The following is a 6,585-nucleotide window of genomic DNA, read 5'->3' on the forward strand; positions in this document are numbered from 1 at the left end:
GACCACCTACAAGTCATAGTGTTTTAATTGAGCATAACAAACCACTCGTATTGATATTTGTAGACTACAATATTTGACTCCATCAAACAACGAATTGTTTAAAGCGCTAGCCGAATGCCGGGTAGACCATAGATTTTCGGCAATACTGCAACACATCTACGAGAGCAACAATGTGTAAGAGTACATGAAGAAACAGATAAATTCAAAATAAAACAGGGTGGCCATTAAGGAGGTATAATCTCCCCTAAATTGTTTATCATTCTCTTAGAGTACATGTTCAGAGCATAAAACTGGAGGATATAGATATAAATAGAATAATGGCATAAATAAATATAAATGGAGAAAATTTAAATCATTTAAATTTGCTTTGTTGATGATATAGTGGTGATCTCGGATAGCCTAGAAAATGCAGAAATATTACTTGCAAGGCTAATATCAGCCCACATAAAGTTGAGTTCAAAATAAATACAAACAAGACAAAATTTATGACAAATTTGGTTCCTAGCCGAAATATCCTGATGAAAGACAAGGAAATTGCTTAGGTCGCATCCTACAAATATCTGGGCTACGAGATCAGGATCGGGGGAGATAATCAGACTGGGGAAATTGGAAGGCAAATTGGATTGGTATGCGCAGCCTTTAGAAAGTAGAGACATGTCTTTAAATTTGAATACCTGTATGCCTTAAACGTAACATATTCGACTAATATTGGGTATGGGAAAAAGTTCGTGGCGTTTTTCCCGCTAGATGGCATTAAATGCTCAGCAGTCGGCAACTACTAATCGCATCGGCAACACTAGACGTGCGTTTAAAAAGTGACATTTTAACCTTTGTTTTGAGCAAAAAAGATTGAAATCGGTGAAGTGAATCAAAAGTTATTTTATTTTGAAAATGGAAATAAATAAGGAAAAAATTCGCTACATTTTGCAGTATCACTACGATAAAGGCAAGAATGCTGCACAGGCTTGTGAAAAAATTTGCGCTTTTTACGGTGAAGATACTCTATCAAAATCAGCAGCACGGAAATGGTTCGCTCGCTTTCGTGCTGGAAATTTCGAAAGATGAACCTCGCTCCGGTCAACCAATCACTGAAAAGTCCAATGAAATCATGGTAAAAGTCGAACGAGATAAGCATGTAAGCACTGTGGAGATTGCCAGGGAACTAAGCATCGATCACAAAATAGTTTTAAATCATTTACACAAAGCTGGATACAAAAAGAAGCTCGATGTTTGAGTTCCTCACGAGTTGAGTGTTAGGAACACAGGATGGACCGAATTAACATTTTTGATACGCTGAAACGGAATGAACCATTTCTGAAGAGAATGATAACTGATGATGAAAAATGGATCACCTACGACAATCCAACTAGAAAAAGATCGTGGATAAAGAAAGGAGAGAAGGCGCAAGCAATCGCAAAACCTGGATTGACGAGGAAGAAGGTGATGTTGTGTGTGTAGTGGGAATCTGGAAGGGAATCGTTCACTATGAGCTGTCGTCCAATCAAACAATTAATTCCGAACTCTATTGTAAACAACTGCAGAGATTACAACAAGCAATTGAGAGGAAGCGGCCAGAATTAATCAATAAGAGAGGTGTGGTCTTCCATCACGACAACGCTCGACCACACACATTTTTGATAATTCGGCAAAAATTGCGAGAGTTTGGCTGGGAAGTTTTAATGCATCCATCGTATAGTCCTGACATAGCACCCTCAGACTATTATTTGTTTAGGTCTCTGCAGAACTCTCTTAATGGTGTAAAGCTAACTTCAAAAGAGGCCTGTGAAAATCATTTGAAGCAGTTTTTCGATCAGAAACCACAAAAGTTCTATCGCGATGGAATTATGATTCTGCCACAAAAATGGCAAAATATTATAGAAAATAATGGAGCATATTTGGTTTAAATAAATTGATTTCAATACTCTAAGAAAAACATTTTAATTTTACTAAAAAATCGCCACGAACTTTTTCCCATACCCAATATGTCCTGTTGGTTCTGACTTATGGATCGGAAATTTTAACTTTAACATGAAAATCTGTAAAAGAAATTAAGATGTCCCAAAGAAGAATAGAACGCTCCATGCAAGGAATCATATTAAGAGACAGAATCCCAAATAAGTAAATCCGTGAAAGAACCAAAATCTCAGACGCAGTGGAAGAGGATAACATATCTAAAATGGAATTGAGTCGGACATATCACGAAGATGCCTTATGAAAAGTGGACCAAAAGAATTATAGAATGGCAGCCTAGATAAGATGTCTTTAGAAATAGGAATCACCCATCAGCTCGTTGGATAGACGATATCAAATGAGTCATACAAACTGGATTCGAGAAGCGCAGGACTGAAATAAATGGAAAATATTAAAAAAGGCTTATGTTCAGCAGTAGACAAGACAAGCTGTTTGATGATAATGATAATGATGTACATATATATTAATATAGGGGAATAAATCAATAACCCGTATTTGAAGACAGGTGGCATTGCTGACATTATCATCGTGTATTACCTCTTTCAAATGACATCATACAAAATTTCAAAGTGCGATAATTAGTTTTGATTTGACAGCAATTCGTAATGAGGATGTTTGGTGTTTTTCAATTCAATAGAAAAAGAGCAATATCGATAGATGACAACAATATCGATAACAATATCAATATTGATTCGTGATTCGCTTTTTATTTTTGGATGGAAAAACGTGCAAAGAAATAAAAGCGAAGTTGAATGCCATCAATATCATGACATATGATATTGTTCTTTTTTCATCTATCTACATACGAGTGTTTTGTCAAAACTTACCAGACACTATGTATATACAGTTATATACAGTTATAAATCATAGAAAACTATACAAATTTTATTTAAAACATCTTTTCTTATTATTTCGACGATATTTACATAAGCATGGATAGCGTATATACGGAAGCATTTATAATTAATTCTCAAAAATGTTATAATATAACTTTATTATACATGGTTGAATTTGAAAAAAAAAATAGTCTTTAATTTGGTAAAAGAAGATTTGAAAAAACTATGGGTGGTAGGATGATATATTGTTAAACAAAAAGTAATATTTTTTCCTCACAACTTTAAAATATTTTTGAAACCGAACTTTTGTTTAAAAAATTTTTTCCATCTTTATATTTCCGACGATATTCGACTCGAGAGAAATATCATTTTTTTTTTTCAAAGGAGTATTTCATCCCTTAAACATGAGTTAGAGCATGTATAAAAAAAAATACATGTTTCTTAGATTTTTGTGTTTAATTATATATTTCATGTAGAATCAAATCGGACAGTTATGAAATATTTTTTAAGATGGGTGTCCGCTTGGGAGCACCATGAAATTAATTATCGATTCAGGGCGAATGTTCTTTTATCATAATTTTGTCGTATGTTCTCTGAAATCATGAAGCAGGTGAAATATAACAAGTGTTATGCATGTTTCATTGCTGCAGCCAATCGGAGCTTGATCTTTTGGTCCATTTTTCGGCGAATTTTATTTCAATATGCTTGCTATGATAGTAAGTCTCAGTTTCATGCATAATAATCAATACTCTATTCATAATTACTTACATAATTTTACATAATTATTATCACTTGCTACTTAGTAAACATTAAGTCGTTTAAGTTTTAAAATGATTAAAAGACGTCATAAAATTCTGTAGAACATCCGAAAAATTGTATTGACTAAAAAACATTTTTAAAACGTCTTGTCTGTTTTTTGTCTGTTTTTTAGTAGCCTTATTACTCGTTTTTTAAACATTCTATAAAATATCTTTTAGACATCCTATATGATATTTTTTAGACAACTTTTAATCGCCTTATTGGTAATAAATTTAGACATAGTACAATTATAAATTAGGATAGCCGTGTTCCGATATACATTGCCAGTACTGAAAATCTATAATATACGTGAATTTTAGACATTAGAGAATCTGTAGTTCACATTACGTATGATATAGATTTTCAATATTGATGTATATCAGAATTGTTGTATAAGGATTGATGTATAACGGAATTGATGTATAACGAATTTTTATTTAATGTTCATATAATATATTAAGTCTACAAATAAATTCTGACTTCTACGAATTAATTAATTGTAACTTTACTATAAATTCAAATCTTTTTCCCACTGCTTTGAGAATTCATAGTACCAATCTTTATGATAAAAAAAACTTCATATGAAAATCTTGTTAAGCGACATAATCTCACAAACCTTAAAAATGAACATGATGTCATTCGAACACAATATTCGAAATTAGTGAGGCGTTGTATTTTGCTCGCTTTTCAATTAAAAAAAAGTATTCTCAAAGCAAAAGAAATTATTTGTTCCGATTTAGGAAAAAATGTAAGTGTCTGAAAGTACATCTACGTGTAAAAGGAAGTGCAAAAAGTTTCGGGCGTAGATAAGTAATTTCAATCTTTTCAATCGATATCGTTCGGAAATACCAAAAAAAGTTGAAGACGAGGAATTGGACGAGGAATCAGCTGTTGTAAAAAAATCCTTGTCGAACACAAAAGGAGCTTGCTGAACAATTGGGTGTCACTCAATAAACAATTTCTCATCGATTGCAGAAGCTGAGAAGAATACAAAACGCTGATCATTGGGTCCCGCACGTGCTTGGCTCAGAAAACAAAGTGAGACGCTACGATACAGCAATTTGCCTGTTGTCAAGATTTAAGAAAAATTTTCTGTTTAAAATCGTAACTGGTGATGAGAAGTGAACTCTATCCAAGAACTCCAAAAGAAAAAAATCATGAGTTTATCCTGGAGAATCGTCAACGTCAATTGCAAAAATTTTTTGAATATTCACTCGAAAAAAATATTGTTGTGCATTTGATAGGATACGAAAGATATATTATACTTTGAGTTGCTAAAATCTAAGGAAACTGTAACGTCTAAACGTTATCAGCAATGCATTGAAATGATGAAATCGAATGAAAACGACTCTATACTGACCATGGACCTCGTCAAATGATACTGCTGCACGATAATGCCCCATTCGGCGAAAGCAATCAAAGAATTAATCTATACTTTGAGCTAAGAAATTCTCTATCATGCGGCTTCTCTAGATATGGCCCCTACAGATTTCCACTTCTATCGTTCTCTATAGCACCATCTCGTTGACATACATTTTCAAATACCCGAAGAAGTCGAAAATTCCATAACCGAATTTATTGAATCAAAATCACCATCGTTCTTTCGAGCAGAGATTCGCCAGCTGTTCGAAAGATGGTAAAAGTGTGTTGAAAATGGATTATTTTCAAATATGTGCTTTGATTTTTTAGAAACAAATATCAATTTTCTGTAAAAAAAAGGATCAAAACTTATTTGTAGATGTAATACATGTATAATCAGGATCTAAAAGGCTGCAATACTTCTTTTTCTGAGTTTACTAGTGAAATGCAATTACATATTTCGAATTATAAGATATATATATATATATATATATATATATACATATATTGAAAAAGAATATAGATTTTTACAATTAAAATGAGATAACCACATCCATAAGTGCACTTGAAACATAAATACAAATGTATTACCTACTTTTCTATCCGATTTATGTCGCCCGTGTCAATTATGTAATTCAAATATGTCGTCATTGTTGTTTTCGCAAAATCTTGTCCTCTTTCAAAAAACCTTGTCTTCTTTTGTTACACTTTTTCTGCATTTTCTACACCTTTTCTGTATTTTTTCTGCACCTCTTCTGTACTTTTTTTGTACTTATTTTCTGCACTTTTCTTTCAGCACTTTTTTTACTCTTTCTGTACTTTTTTTACCTTTTTGCACCTCTTCTACATTTTTTGCGTCTCTCTCGCATTTTTTTCAAATCTATTTCACATCTCTTCTGTATCCCTCATGTATCTTTTCTACACTTTTTCTATATCTACCACATCTCTTTCACATCTCTTCTGTATTAATTTCACATTTCTTATGCATTTCTCCGCGTCTCTTCTTACCGTTGCAGCAAGTTTTTTGCACTTCCGTATCATTCCACCTCTTTCGCATCTCTTCCGCATTTGTTCTGCATCTTTTTACATCGTTTCTGCACATCTTCCGTAATTCTTCTGCATAGCTCTTCTACATCATTTTCACAATACTTCTATGTCTCTTCCGAACTTCTTCACAATGTTTCGGCATGTCTTTTTGCATCTTTTCCGCATCTTTTTCATATTTTATCTAGCTGCGTGCGTTATTTATTTACATATCTACTTATTTACATCATCTATCGAAATTATCTATCTATTTATCGATATTATCTATCCATCTTCCTAAGTTATCTGTTCACCTAATTACGTTATTTGGTTATTTACGGTATTTATTACGTATATACCTACATCATCTACTACTCATTTATGTTATCTATTCACCTTCTCCTTTTGGCACCTTGCCTTTGGCACTTTTTTATATCTTTCTATGTGTGCACAATAAATATGGAAAAGTTGCATTAAAAATGTTGTCATGTAAAATGTTAGGTAAGAATTATTTTTAATAATAGTTGCAAATACACGCTGCAACACTGTTACGACGTTACACCTTACTGAAAGCGGATATTTTTATGACATTGCAACA

Source organism: Atta colombica, unplaced genomic scaffold (genome assembly GCF_001594045.1).
Source record: "Atta colombica isolate Treedump-2 unplaced genomic scaffold, Acol1.0 scaffold43, whole genome shotgun sequence".
Lineage (NCBI taxonomy): Eukaryota > Metazoa > Arthropoda > Insecta > Hymenoptera > Formicidae > Atta > Atta colombica.